The sequence below is a fragment of the Marmota monax genome, unplaced genomic scaffold (assembly GCF_021218885.2).
Source record: "Marmota monax isolate L192 unplaced genomic scaffold, Marmota_monax_Labrador192_F-V1.1 WCK01_AAM20220418_F8-fsc00330, whole genome shotgun sequence".
In the NCBI taxonomy this organism is placed as follows: Eukaryota; Metazoa; Chordata; class Mammalia; order Rodentia; family Sciuridae; genus Marmota; species Marmota monax.
In genome coordinates, this window is record NW_026693782.1 from 919,870 (window position 1) to 935,381 (window position 15,512).

Sequence of the window (15,512 nt, forward strand, 5' to 3'; positions counted from 1 at the left end):
GCATCCACAACCTGGCAACTGGGGACCAGGATTCTCTCTGCTGAATACAGGCTGGCTGCAGTACCACGGGCTGAGCATGCACCTGCTGCCTTTCCAGGGGCCTGAACTACAGGGAGCCTTGCTGAAAGCAGCCCAGACAGAGCCAATTCCAACAAGCTCTGTTCAAGTTTGAAAGTCTTTCAACTATCTTCTGGCTTTATTAGCAGTCCCTGCTGGGGCTCTCCGCCACTCCTCACCGACTACACACACACTGTACCTGCACATGTGCTGCTCCCCCAGGCACACCTGCACTCACTCCACTCTCTGAGGCTGGGAAACAGCTCCACTGCACAGGAGGCAGACACAGGGCATGAGCTGACCATTCCCAGGACAGTCCCAGTGGGCAATGAAGGAGAGGAACACTCCCCAGTCCCTCAGCTCAGCTAGAGTCATCAGGGGCATTTTATTTGTTTCCATGTAGGCTTGAGCTGTCACCATCCTCAGCAGTGTGGCTTGTGAAGGAGTTACTGCATGGACTTCCTGTCCTGGGACACAACCTAGGAGAGAAACAGATCCTATTCCTGCAGGGCATGCCTGATCCGAGATCTCACAACACTTCCTTTATTGATAAACAGAAATATTAAGAAAATTCCAGAAACATTTATTTTCCATTATCAATGTCTCCATCCTGGAACCCCGGGGGCCCCCCTGCATCACACATGATACCCTCCTTCAATGTGCCCTGGATCACCAGCTTCACACATCATGGTTTGACAACATCTCAGGCAACCTGTGCATTGACTTTTTATCAGACACAATGAACTTGGAGGGCGAGCAGGAGCATGGCTGTGATGGAACCCTGCAGTGAGTGTGTGGCAGGAGCACATCAGAGATGGGACACATCACTGCCACTAAATAACAGACTGACAATGTGGAGACAGAGGAGAAAATGTTCCTCAAATCTCAGAACAGCAGTACTTTCCCTGACACTGGAGGTCAAATTGAAGATGAAGACAGTTGTCCTCGAATGCTCTAGAGACAGATCAGAAGCCATCTTTGTTAAAGGGGGAAGCAGAGAATGAAACTCTCTGTTGTGTGGATTTGCACCTTGTTATTTGATCACTTTAAAATGTATGTCCTTGTAGGTTGACTTTGCTTTTGATCCAATTATATATTTGACTAATCAACTAATGCTTGGCTTTTGATTTGAGTTACAATTGTTTTGTCTTCTTTGGTTATTTTGTGTTTTTCCCTTTTTTTGACTTTCAATGCTTAGTTTTCTTGTTGAACAGACATAGAGCCATATCATTAAGGTAATATATATATTTCCCATAAGAACACTTAAGCAAGTACAAATGCACCTTTTTACCCTTTCCTAGCTCTTGTAAAACTGACGGGTATACAAACTTATGTGTGAATATATTGTTTGCTGGAATAAATTTTCTGAGTTACTGATCAGTAATTGCCTGGTGAATACATGTTGCAAACATTACTTAACATTGTTTAAAGCTGAAAAGTCAGTAAAATGTCTTCATTCTCGCTCCATGTCTCATTGCTGAGAGAACAAGATGCCCTCTCCTCCCTCTTTGTCCCTTCTCACTGTCTCCTTGGAGTGCTGGACAGTGCTTGGTCTATGTATTTGCATAGAGAAATTCTTTCAGATCACCATTATTCTATGAGCCCCTAACTTGCTCAAAGATGGAATGGAGTTGCAAAGCCCGTTTATAATGCACTATTGTGGTCAAAGCCAGGGTGGACCATCCAGACCTACTCCGTCATGGCATGTCCTGATATAAAATGCAATCCAATGAAAACAGATCCTGTGTGCTGTGTCTCTCAGTTCACATGGTCAAGGTGTTACAGCCAGAGGATTGTGGAGGTGACTGCTCTGGCTCTAACACCTTGACCATGTGAATTAGATCAGTGCTGTCAAAAGAGATTCCCAAGATGCTGTAAATGTTCATATTTGTGGTTATTCTCTAGGGTGGACATTCGCTGCATACACCTGATAGACACTGGAAATGCAGCCACCGTAACTAGCTGTGTAGCTTCAAATAGTCAGCTTATAAATGTTATTTTATTCTCCAAAATGTTACCTACAAAATTATGTGAATGCAATTTCAGAGGAAAACAAAAATCAAACCAAAAAACAAACAAACAAAAAAGAAGCCAAACAACATAGCTGGGTTATCAGCTGAGCCACTCAAAGGATAATTTTTCAATTTCGGCTTTAGGAGGGATACTCATCACTGCTAGAAGCCTGAGTGTTCTTTGTTCTGTAAAAACAGACCAGGTTTTTCTCTGTGCTTCTCTGCCTCATGGTGGTGAGGAATGGAGGTAGCAGTATCAGGGACCTAGGAGGAAGGGCAGCTGTAGGTTGTGGCACTAAGGCCACTGCCTGGGTGACCACATGGATCAGGGCCACTCATTGCAGGTCCACCTCCTCCCTCTGGACTGCGAGGTCAGAGACATGTTTATTCTACTGTATTTCGTGGTTCTCAGTAACAGGCCACATGGCTCTACTCTGCGTCTCCCTGGAATCCCCATTCAGTTTTCTGGAACAACTCATTTTTTATCATGTTGTTTAGAGAGGACAGCCGGACAGCCACACTGTTCCTGTCCATGTGTCTGCCCACCTGGGTTGCCTTGTCTCCTGTCCTATCACAGTACCAGCCCCAGATCACTGGGCCTTGTCAGTCTCATGAGGGCTGAGGGGGACTCCGCTGGGCTGAGCCCACTCTCTCCCTTCTCTGTGTCATTCCCACATTCTCTAACAGAGTTGCGGCTCAGTGATGAACTTATTAGGGACTTTAAGTTACTTTCTTTCTCCTGTTTTATAATTTGTGAGTTCCAGTTTCCTACTTTTCCATACATATTTCCTAAAACCATTTTTAAACCTAATGGATGGGACCCATTGGGATTTGAATTGGACTTGCCAAGATCCACCTCTTAAAAGGAAATCATCTCAAATAGATCCTCAAGATGGGGAGCTCCATTCCTCATAAAGGAGGGGCGACCACAGTGCCTCATAGAGGAGGGGCATCCCCGAGAGGGCGGTGCCATCTCTTAAGGAAGTGCATCCCATCCCCTAGAGGAAGGAATTCCCTGGAGAGAGAGGTCTCATTCCTAGGAAAGGGGCATACCTATGCATAAAACAGGGGCACCCTTACTGGTGGACTACATCCTTCACAAAGGAGGGGCACCTCTGGAAGCGGGATACCATCCCTAGTGGATGGGCACCCCATCCCCTAGATAAGTGGCACCCCTGAAGAGGGGGACTCATCCCTAGAGGAGGGGCACTCCACCCCCTAGAGAGGAAATACATCCCTTGAGGAAGAGGAAAGTGCGTGACCCCATCTATAGAAGTGGGGCACCCCGTAAGAGGGGGACCCCATCCTTCTAGGAGGATGGGCACACCCATCCATAGAGGAGGGGCACCCCATGAGAGGTTGACCCCATCCCTCGAGGAGGATGGGTGCAGGTCCCCATAGCCTACAGGTGAGTCACCCTGAGAGGGGGACCACATCCCTAGAAGTGGGCTGTCCCAATCCACTAGAGGGAAAGAACACCCCTAGAGGTGAACCACATCCCTGAAGAGGTTAAATGCTCCCATTCCCTAGAGGACAGGCACTCCTCCCTACATGAGGGACAACCCATTCCTTAGAAGAGGGGCACCAATTAAGAGGGGGACCCTAACCCTAAAGGAGGGGTAAAAAATCCCCTGGAAGGGGGTAACCCTGAGAGGGGGAGCCCCATCCCTTGCAGAGGAGGAGCACCCTATCCCATCCCCCTAGAGTAGAGGCAATCATTGAGAGGGCAACCCAGTCCCTAGAGGAGGTGTACCTTTCAGGGAGGAACCCAGTCCATGGAGGAAGGGCATCCCATCCCCTAAAGGAGGTGCAACCCCTGAGATGTATAGCCCCATCCCCTACAGGAGGAGCAGCCCTTGAAAGGGAAACTCAATCCCTATAGGAGGGGCACCCCATTTATTAGAGCAGGGGTACCCCTCAAGATTGGAACCCAGTCCTGAGAGGAGGAGTACCTCTCTATAGGGGTCCCAGTCCCTAAATGAGGGACACCCCATTCCATAGAGGAGAGGCACCCATCAAGAAGGGTACCCTGTCCTTAAAAGGGGCAACAAATCCCCTAGAAGATGGGTAATACCCGAGAGGGGGAGTCCCATTCCTCATGGAGGAAGGGGCCTGGATTCATCCCCCTGGAGGAGCGGCAACCCCCAAGAGGGGGAGCCACATCCCCGAGAGGATGGACACACCTGGAAGTGGTCCATCATCCTTAGTGGAGGGGCACCCCATCCCCTAGAGGAGGGGCACCCCTCTAGAGGGTACCGAGTCTCTAGAAGAGGGACACCCTATCCCCTAGAGAGGCACACCCCCCAAAAGGGGGACCACATCCCTCAAGGAGAATGGGGGCACCCATCACTAGAGTTTTGGCTCCCCCTGAGATGTTGACCCCATTGCTCAAGGAGGAAGCCTGCAGGCACCCTCCCCTAGAGGTTGGTCACCCCGAGAGGAGGCCCACAGCCATGAGGGGGGCTGCCCCTATCCCCTACAGGAGGAGAACACCCTGAGAGGGGGACCCCATCCCTAGAGGAGGAGGGACACTCACATCCCCTTGATAAGGGGCACCTCATGAAAGGGAGACCCAATCCCTAGTGGAGGGAGACCCCATTCCCTAGAGAAGTGGCACCCATCAAGAGGGGAAACTTGACCCTAAAGGAGGGGCAACCCCGAGGGCAAGCCCCATCCCCTAAAGAGAGGAAAACCAAGTCCCCAGAGGAAGGGCACCTCATTTATTAGAGCCGGCACCCCTTGGGATTGGGACCCATCACTAGAGGAGGAGTACCCCTTCAGAGAGAAACCCAGTCCCTAGAGGAGGGGCACCCTTTCCCCTTTAGGAGGGCACCTACCGAGAGGGGGATCTCATCCATAGAGAAGGAGGGGCTCCCGCATTTCCTAGATGAGGGATACCTCTGGAGAGAGGGGGCACCATGCCTAAAGGAGAGGCATTCCATCCCCTTGAGGAGAATATAGACAGTGGGGGACATCATTCCTAGGGAAGGGGCACCCCACCCCTAAAAGAAGGGCAACCCCGAGTGGTAGACCCCATCCTTTGTGAATGAGGGGCACCCAAATCCCCTAGAGTAGGGGCACCTCTGGAAGGGGGACACCATCCCCTGTAGGAGGGATTTCTCTCAAGAGGGTGACTCCATTCCCAAGGTAGGGGCACCCCATCCCCTAAAAGAAGGGCACTTCTGAATGCTGGACTCAATCCTTTGGGAAGGAAGGACTCCCACATCCCCTAGAGGAGGGGCACCTCTGTAAGTGGGTCATCATCCCTAGTGGAGGGACACTCCATCCCCTAGAGAGGCACACCCCCCAAGAGGGGGAACACATCCCTCAAGGAGGAGGGGTGTGTGTGCCCCCTTCCCTAGAAAAGAGGCACCCCGTGAGAGGGAAACACCATCCCTTGAGAAGGATGGGTGCACCCATCCATAGAGGAGGGCACCCCAGGAGAGTTTGACTCCATTCCTCGAGGAGGATGTGTGCAGGCCTCCATAGCCTACAGGTGGGTCCCCCTCTTTGGGGACCCCCTCTTCATCCGTAGAAGAGTGCTGTCCCAATCCCATAGAGGAGGAACATACCTCAAGAGGTGGGCCCTACCCCAGAAGAGGTTAAGTGCTCATATAACCTAGAGGAGGGACACTCCTTGAGAGGAGGACCCCACCCCGAGAGGAGCAGCAACCAATCTAGTAGAAGAGAGGTAACCATCAAGAGCGGTAGCCCCATCCCTCTTAGATGAGGGGCGCCTGGCCCCATGGCCCTGGAGGAGGTGCAAACCAAGTGAGGCAGAGCCCCGTCCCTAGTGGAGGAGAGGCACCCAGCCTCATCCCCCTGGAGGAGAGGCAAGCCCCAAGAAGGGGAGCTACATCCCTCATGGACTAGGGGCTCCCCCATATCCCTGAAGGAGGGCCAACCCTTGAGAGAGGGAGCTCCATCCATCACAAGGATATGCACCTCTCTGTACACTGGGTCCTGGGCGTCTGCTCCGTACACTGGGTCCTGTGTGTCTGCTCCCCACACTGATGCTCCACAGCTGGAGGCAAGAAGTAAGCTCACCACACGTCCATCTCACGATGCAGACACTCAAACCAAGAGAGAAGCCCAGAAACCAGCTGTCACCTCTGGGAACCAGGGAAATGTCTACCAGGTCATTCAGTGATTTCAGGCAGAGCTGAGGCCAAAACCTGCTGTCCAGGGCTAATCTCATTTCCATCATCCTTCTCCAGTCCACCGTCCAGAAAAACAGCAGGACAAAAGGTGTCCAGCATACATTTATAAATACTATGAACTTATTTCAGTAGTTGTTGGGGCTTTTGGGTTCTTCATCTGAGGTCTATGTGAAGTAAAACATAACATCCTCTCTGCCAATGCTGTCTGTTGAGGTGGTCTGAAACTGAGCTTCTAAGCTGTGTCTTTGTCTTGAGGCAAATTGCAAAACTTGTGCACTTTATTCTGTATGCATGAGTGAACTTCAACATGAGACTTTTACCATGAAGCCTTCAAGTTACATGTCACACTACAAAGAGGCTCCATGAGGTAAAGTGGATTCACGGTGCCCAGTCTTAAAAAACCCAGTGTGCTACAGGTTTACCCACCCTAACTTGACAAGAGTAATAAAGAAACCTTTCCCTAATGGCAGCATCAGCAGAAGACCAGAGTCTATAGCAGCATCCTGAGTCCACCAGGAGCAATGTCCAGTGTCCCATGCACTCTCCAGCTCACAAGCATTGTCTGGACATGGTGCAGACACCTTTTCATGCAGGGTCTCAGAGCTGCCTGCCCAGCTGGGGAATATGAAGTTGACCTTGAAGCCCTGGAGCTCACTTCTGCCTCTGCCTCCCAGACTCTCACACTTCACCCTCCCTTTGAGGTATCTCAGCAGCCTTCCTCTTTCTGAGGACCTTCTGTGGAGCTGAGTCAAGCTGCAAAGCTGCATCCGTGTCTCGGGGTACTGAGCTATGAATAGCTGATCCCCCCACTCTTCCTTTGTTTGCATTCTTCCTATAAGGAAGCAGGGCAACACAGAAAATGGGTGTGCCAGGATCTGGCTTTGTCCATCCAGTGGGATTCCTAGGGCTCTTTTCTCATGGAAGACACACTCCTGAAGCCCACAGCAGACAGCACCACACACAGGTGGCTCTATGCACTGCAGCAGCTTGGTGTCTGCTGCCCAGATGGTCTTTAACTAACGTCTTAACTCTCCTCTCTCAACCTGCCTGTCTACTCCAGTTGGTGACAGGAAAAAAATGAAAATTCACAGATGGAAGTATCTTTCAAATATGAAAATGTTTCAATACAAATAATTTCATCACATGTCCATCTCATGATGCATATTATAGATCCCATATTCCATAAAATTCTGACTTTTTACATATTGAAATGTTTTTGCTTTCATTTAAGTTTTCAGTGTTGCATTAAAATATAATTCATACAAATAAGAACATTTGGGATCTCCTTAAACTTGGCCCCCAAGGCAAAGACCTCCCTGGCCTCAGCCTAGTCTGTAGCATGTGTTATGTTGCAAAGAACACAAATGAGTTCTGAAGAATAGAGACCCTGTCTTCATGGAGAGGTATGAGAATAGCACTCTCCACACAGAAGGTCCTGAGAGGGGAAGAAACTTGGCAAACTGGCAGGTCACTGAGGAGCCCCAAGCAGAAGTCTAAGGGACAGAGGACCTGCTAAGAAACGCCTAGGCAGCAGCAGGGGTCAGGGTGATCACTTCAGCCACCTGCAGAGTTCACCAAAATCCCAATTCTGAGGTTGAGGCCAGGGGTGAAGTTTGCTTAGCATGTGGGAAACTCTGGCTTAAATCAGAACTGTACAAAAAAGGGGGAGGGGAGTGTCATGCTCTCCCTCACCAGAGCATTACCTCGCTCTGTGGGCAGAGATCCAGACTACAGGGTTTACACAGCTACCCTTGGATCTTCACACCCACAGTTCTAGTATTGGAGCTGCAGATGTTGGCTGAGGACAAGTACAATAAGCTTGTAGGATCTGTGAAAAGGCTTTAAAGAGTTACATAAGGTAGAATGTGACTTGTTTGTGCTGTTATTTATTTCTATTTTTTCCTACTTTGATAAGGTCTTCTATGTTGTGCAGGCTGACCTCTAAATTGCAATCCTCCTGCTTCAGCACACAGAGATACTGGAATCACAGGCTTGTATTATGAAGCTCAGATGCTTGGTTGTTTTAAGATGACACTGGTTACATCATGAAGAAAAATAATACAGAAAAGCCATTGACCATCAACCACTTATTAGTACATATGCTTAACATGAAACCGAATCTAAACAACAAAAATTAGTTGATTATTAAGAACATAGTGTGTGCCCAGGTACTAAGCTATATAATTCAACTATGCAATTTTAATTTCTCCTCAAGCAACTTTTTAAATTTTGGGGGGTGTTGTAAATGGACACAATTCCTTTATTCAATTTAATTTATGTGGTGCTGAGGATCGAACCAGGCAAGTCCTCTACCACTGAGCCACAACCCCAGCTCCTCCTCAAGCAACTTTTTAAGAAAGATATTAGTATTGACATATTTCAGATGTGAGACTTAGGTGTGCATAAAGTGAAGTGACTTACCCAATGTCACACACACTCCTTAAGGTGCAGAGTCAAGATTCTAATCCTCTCTGGGTGGGGGTTGCATCAACAATGCTCTACCTCCTCCAGCTTGGAAGAAACCTGTGGTACAGAGGAGGACATTGGTCACCCTATGGGAAGGCTAGGCATCCAGTTTCCCGGAAGACCTTATCCTGTGGCATCAGGATGGATCCACTGGGCTCTGAAATAGCATCAAGGGGCTTTGAGCCTGCAGTGTAAGGTGGGAATCCCTGGGTGAATTCTCCAGGACTGATGCCTGGGAGGTCAGCCTGGGAGGCCACTGTGGGGTTTGTCCCCAAGTTCCCAAGCTGCACACCAGCCTTGCTCAGGGCAGGGAGAGGGACGGGCTGGTCCTGTGAAAGGAAGACACAGAGTCAGTGTGTGGAAGCAGACAGGGCCTGAGGCTGGGAGGCCATGGAGCTCTGCCAGGGAGCCTGAGGCCTCTGCTGAGGGCAGTGAGTGCCTGTGGGTCCAGGAGAGAAGAAGGCCATGTGTTCCTGAGTACTTAGTGCCTGGTGCAGCTGACACACAGGGAAGACGGGGGAAGCCATTGTCATTCCTGTGCCAACTGCTGGGTTCGCCATTTATCCTCTCCTTATGTGGAATCAGCTTATCATAGAAGAACTGAAACCTTTAAACAATATCCACTTTTTAGCATCCACAGGGAACCAGTCATTATGGTTAGTGTTAAGCAATGGGTCATATGTAGACAAGATTCTAAGCAGTTGGTGCAAAGGCCCTGGCCCTGATAGCAACACCTTCCCAGGTATTCAAATATGAATTATGAAAAAAAAAAACTCCTAATGAAGGACTTTGGATATGTAATCAAATAAGATAACATTAATAGAGAGAGGGAGAGAGAGAGAACCACACTGCACGTGGTGACCTCATTGTGGAAGCCCTTCACATAAGCATTTGGAGACAGAGGAAGGCAATCTCATGCCATGGAAGATTGGATGTGGGGAGATTCTCTAGCGCTGGTCTTGGAGGCAGCAAGAGCCACAAAGATGGACAAAGAAAGCTATTATGGAAGCTTCCAGGAGCTCTGTGCTGATGGCCACAAGGAAATTCGAACCTCACCCTACAACTGTGGAAAGAAGACTCTGTCATAGACACCTGAGCTATAGGAAGACCTTGAACATGAGCAAGGAGAGCCGCCCAATGACTGCTCCGTTTCAGTCTTGTCAGGCTGAGCTGAGTACCCAGCCTGTACTCCTGAGGGACAGGCCTGGGAAGGAACACACTGTTCAATAGTGGGGAATTTGTTGCTTAGCCATAGAAAACCAGGATATGCATCCAGCTTCCACATGTCAACAGGAGGATCAGAAAACTCATCACAATAAGCTACCGTCCCACATGGCTCATGGCAGAGAAGACCCTCCTTCCTTTGCTCGCTCTGTTGTGCAGCCAGGTTTTACCCTTTTCTGCCCCAGAGTTCCTCCTGACCTGTCCATACCCACACCATCCAGGCTGAACTCAGGATAATAAATAGTGAAATGTCTGTCGGCATTTGGTATTAAATGGATGGAAATGAAGAACATCGTGCTATGTGAATAGGCCAGACTAGAAAGTCAAGGGGCAAGTTTTATTTCTCATAAGAAGAAACTAGAGTGAAAGAAGGGCAAAGGTGGGGGAATCAGATGTCATAAGGAGAAAGGAAAGCACAGTGGAGATGGTGACATAAATGGAGGGGGAGAGGGGATTCTGGAGGGTGAGGAAACGTGGAATGATTTGGACCACATTACACCATGTGCACGGATACAGGTGTTAAATAACCACAGCAGATTCCAGCTGCATGGATTCCTATCACACACCAATGAAAAAGAGGTGGGTAAATAAACAGGAGGAAGACAAGGGTAGAAGAGGAAGGGGAGTTGGAGAGGAAGAAAGTGAGAAAGTGATGGCACTGGGGACTAAGCTGAAGAAAACTAAATTCCATGCTGTAAGATTACGTCCAAGTGAACCCAGCTGTTATGTAGAACTGTAACGCACCAATGGAAGCATTTAAAAAGTAAGTAGGGCTCCGAAGTAACTTATTGGCAAAAGGAAATCTAGTCACATGGAAAATAGCTTTATAAATAGATTCAGTATAAATATGAAAATAAATTCTTATAATAAGGTTTAAACAGCACGTCAGATGGCTAAGGGTCATGTCATGGGACTCTCACAGTACATGGTGTGAGGAAGTTCATAGGGCAAGGAGAGGAAAAGTGAGTATATCTGCACAAGCCACTTTCAGGAATGTGTCCTACACTCTTGACCTTCCTAAATTCTGAGCTTCTCCTCTTCCTGCCCAGTGAGTTCAACCTCATTTTCTTCATTCCATTTATTTCTGCTCATACAGAAAAAGCACATAAAGAATGGTATCTGAAAAATCTGCTAATAGGCCTCCTTCCCAGTGTTTGGAGGCAAGCTCACACTCAGGAAAGGAGGACAGCCCCCGGGTTTATTGGTAGTAAGCGAATCCATGACAGGGTCCTCACCTGCTCCTGGCCCACACAGGAAGGTTTCACTCTGTAGAGACAGTGTGCCAGGTGGCCTGGGCTGTGGGGAAAAGCAGCACAGCCTCCATGGCCAACACAAAATGGGTTAACCCTCTCTCAGATTTGGAGGAGAAAATCAGAAACTAGTGTCCTGTGCAGTAGACCCAGCACACTATCCCCACTGACCCACTTGGATCAAGACCCAAGAGAAAGTCAATGTTTATGGCATCTCCCTGAGATACAGAGTGGCTAGACGCAGCCCAGCTCTAACATGTGGAATCTATTTATAATTTTGCAATATGAAGGCTGCTGCCCAATGTCCCTGACATGGAACAGCAGAGGGAGGAAGGAATTCTCTATAATCAATGAGAAGAAAGTAACAGATTCCTTCCTTGTCCACTCTGTCCAGGGGCCTCAAGGAGTTCTTCTCTTTGGAAATGTTGGGATGACTTTGAGTGTCACACAAATAGAGATTTCTAGGGCAAGATGTTCAACAGTTTATAGATCTAGCTCCTGGGAATGTCCCACTCGTGGCCTCAGGTGGACATGTCTCTGTTTCTCCCGCCCTTGAGCAGGGCAACCAGATCTCCAGCAGAAACACGGGTTTATTTCCCCCAAGGTTCTTTTGGTCTTTGTGCTCATATTGTGATTACCAGGCCAGGAAAGCACATGTCTCATACTGGACCTGAAATCTGTGTACTTCTCCTGGGAGCACAGACACCAGAGGCTCCTGAACTGGTCAATGGCAGGCTGTCAGTGGGAGAATATTCAAAGATCAATACTCATGATGTGTCACTTGTCATTTTCTCTTCTTAGCTGAGAGGAGGCCAGCAGCATGGCCATTCGCACCCAGACCCAGAGGTTGACCTGCAGGCAACCTCCATATCTTCAGGACTATGTTGTCTTAGGATGGCAGGCCATGGGCTCATGACCCTTCACAGAGCCAGGTTTACATTGTGAGGCCTCCTACCCATGCCACAGGCATCCTGGGCTATTCCTCCAGTGGATTTTACCCAACTATAGAAGGTATCTTATGTACCTAGGCTCACAAGGCAGGCCCCACCCTCCCTCACTCTCTCCACCCAGCACCCACCAGGGCATTTGCATGCTGCTCCCTAGGGAGGGGACTTTCCTGCAAGGCTGACATAAAAGCTCAGCTCTAACCTGGCTCACCAGGACTCCTCAGCTGAGCTTCTCAAAATGAGGCTCCCTGCTCAGCTCCTGGGGCTGCTGCTGCTCTGGATCCCTGGTGAGGACAGAGAGGATGGGGAGGGAGAAGGGGGAGGAAGGGGAGCCCTGGACCCCCATTTTGCCCATGTGTTCTCTGTCCACATCAGGGATGTGCAAGGTCTCTCCTCCAGAATTTGCCTGCACTCTTTAGATCGGTGTGAGACAAAAACATCCCAGAATGAACAAGACTTTTGGTACGATAAAAATTGTCACAGGAAAATAGAGGGAAGTTGGTAAATTCTTCACAGTCACTTGTGGCTTAGAACACTTGATTCTTTTCTAAAAAGTAAATATTTTGGCCACACAAATCAAAATCACAAACATTATTTCTATGGAAATATACAAAGTAATATAAATGTGTCTCATAATACTTGACAAAAACTTTATTTTTCTGTTTTTCCAGGAACCAGTGGGGATATTGTGATGACCCAGACTCCTCTCTCTCAGCCTATCACCCCTGGACAGTCAGTCTCCCTCTCCTGCAGGTCTAGTCAAAGCCTCCTACACAGTAACGGAAACACCTATTTGTATTGGATTGTGCACAAGCCAGGCCAAGCTCCACAGGGCCTAATATATTTGGTTTCCAACCGGTACACTGGGGTCCCAGACAGGTTCAGTGGCAGTGGGTCAGGGACAGATTTCACACTGAGAATCAGCAGGGTGGAGCCTGAAGATGCTGGAATATATTACTGCTATCAAGCTAAAGAGAACCCTCCCACAGTGGTGCAGCCCCGAACAAAAACCTCCGTGCCTGGGTGGCCCAGCTGCCACATGAGCTGCTGGTCTGGGCAGCAGCCCAGCAGATTCTCTGCCCTGTGAAAGTAAGGTGCTGAGAACTCAGAGAACAGGCGCAGCTGAGGGCTGTGGACCATGACTGCCTGGGCCACAGCTCAGGCCACACCCATGAGTGGCCCTGTCAGGTGCAGCAGCCTGGCCTGGCATGTGGAGGACAAGCACAGAGGTGTCCAGGGACCTTCTGAATGAGCAGACAGGATGAGTGTGAGCACTGCAGGAGGAGCAGGACCTGCGCTCTGGACAGGACTATGGCAAAGAATCAGAGGACTTTAAATGGAGTGGCAATTCATCTTTTGCCCAGAAATTTATTTTATGCAATTTTGTAATAAACTATGAAAATAAAAATAAATAAATAAATAAAATATATGAGGACAGCTGACAGAAAGTAGAGAAGATGACCACAGGAGGAGGGAGAGCAGGGAACCACTTACAGTGGACTTCTCCAGAAAAGCTCGTCAGAAGGCAGGGTCTGATGAAGGATGAAGACATAGAGAGACAGAGAAAGAGAGAGAGGGACTTCTGTTTGAGGGGGGTTGAACTGCCGGGTGAAGTGTCTAATACTGGAAGGACTCAAGTGGAAAGAGAATACTTGTCATACAGGAGACCCTGAGGGCAAAGGATAAAAATTGATATTTTATATATTTGCAAAGGCACAGGGAAATACTAATTATCAGAGTGTGGAAGTCACCAGATTCTCCTTTGAGGATGAAGACTAACGGTTGGCTCAGTCATGTGATCTGTCCATGGAATCATGCAGATCCCTGTCACCTGAAAACTCTTGTGCTGTCCCCAGGAGACCTGCCAAGCCTTGTGCTTGGTGACTCCCAATAGATGAACAAATAAATAAATACCAAAAAAAAAAAAAAAAAAAAAAACATTCCTTATCTTCTCCCGGGCCCTGCAAAATCTCCAAGGAATCAATCAATAATTGTGACCTGTCAAGAGAGAGGAGAAAGGAAAGCTGAAGGATTCAAAGGCGGAAACAACCAGGGCAGCAAAGACTTGCTGACCCTCAGCCTGGTGGAGGTTTGGTCTGAGGCTGAAGCTCTTGGGAGGAGCACTGTGGTACTGCTATAGGAAAAATCTGCCACATCCTCAGCCTGGAGATGCTGATGGGGAGAGTGAAATATGTCAGTGATGCACTGTCCTCGTGGGACCCAAGTCTCCCAAGTTGATTCTCAGGAGATGAGCAGTCAGGGAGTTTGTCCTGGTTTCTGCTGGTGCCAGGCACAGTTGTCATTCTGGATGGATAAGAGACTCTGGCTGGACTTGCAGCTAATGGGGACCAGATCTCCTGCAGATACAGCCAGGGAGTCTGGGGAATGAGGCATCTTGATGTCCCCACAGGCACCTGCAATAAGGAAAATCAGAAATGGACCATGATCACACAGACAAACACACAGACACACACACACACACACACACACACTCATATACACACACACTCAAACACATACAACCTTTTTCACATACACACTGGAACATTTCATTTGAATATCACTTTCTATCAGTATTAAAAATCAGCACAAAATTAGGTTCATATTGGAAGTAGTCATTATTTCCCATCATATCTTAAAAATTAGCTTGTCAACTCGACAAACCTATTAATTTGAATGAACTATCACCAGAGGCTCAGAGATACATGAACACCTGTGGCTGAGAAAATATCCTGCTTCCTCTGCCTGACTTTGAGCCCAGGTCTCATTGCAAAGTCCACATTTATAAAACATGGGCAACAGGACTGGCCTGGCAAGGGCCTCGGTAAAGCCATCAGCAAAGTAGTAAGCAAATAGCCTGGAGTCTGGGTGGGGGAAGTATGCGATGTCATTCAAGACCTGGAAACAGCAGAAAGTATAGTTTGGGAAACAGAAAACACAGAACTCAACACAGAAGATCAAAGACAACAAATAATTCAATGATGGAAGGATAGACTTAGTTTAAATCAAAGAGATGTTCATACTTTTAATTATACAGAAATGTTAGGATGAGTACATAAATTGAAATATATATTTTATATATATATATATATATATATATATATAATGATATATATATATATATATATATATATATATAGAAAGATAGATAGATAGATAGATAGATAGATATTTAGACAGAGAGAGTTCAGAAATGTGAGAAAATATATTCTAATATGTTGACTTACAGAAATGATAGGCTATATATACAGGCTGAAATACCAGATAGATAGATAGATAGATAGATAGACAGACAGACAGGGTTCAAAAATGGTAGGAATTATATAGAAGTGAATTGAGTTTTTCAGAAGTGACATCTAAAATCAAGAATTCTTGTGTAATAAAAAAAATGCTTGA

At 47.8% G+C, this 15,512-nt stretch overlaps 1 long non-coding RNA gene across 1 annotated transcript; it reads left to right on the forward strand.

Annotated features, from left to right (window-relative positions):
* Positions 1-12,301: 12,301 nt before the first annotated feature.
* LOC131424852 (uncharacterized) lies at positions 12,302-12,886 on the forward strand. The gene is made up of 2 exons (XR_009228420.1): positions 12,302-12,403; positions 12,788-12,886. It is a non-coding gene; the product is annotated as an uncharacterized LOC131424852 (long non-coding RNA).
* The last annotated feature ends 2,626 nt before the right edge of the window (positions 12,887-15,512 follow it).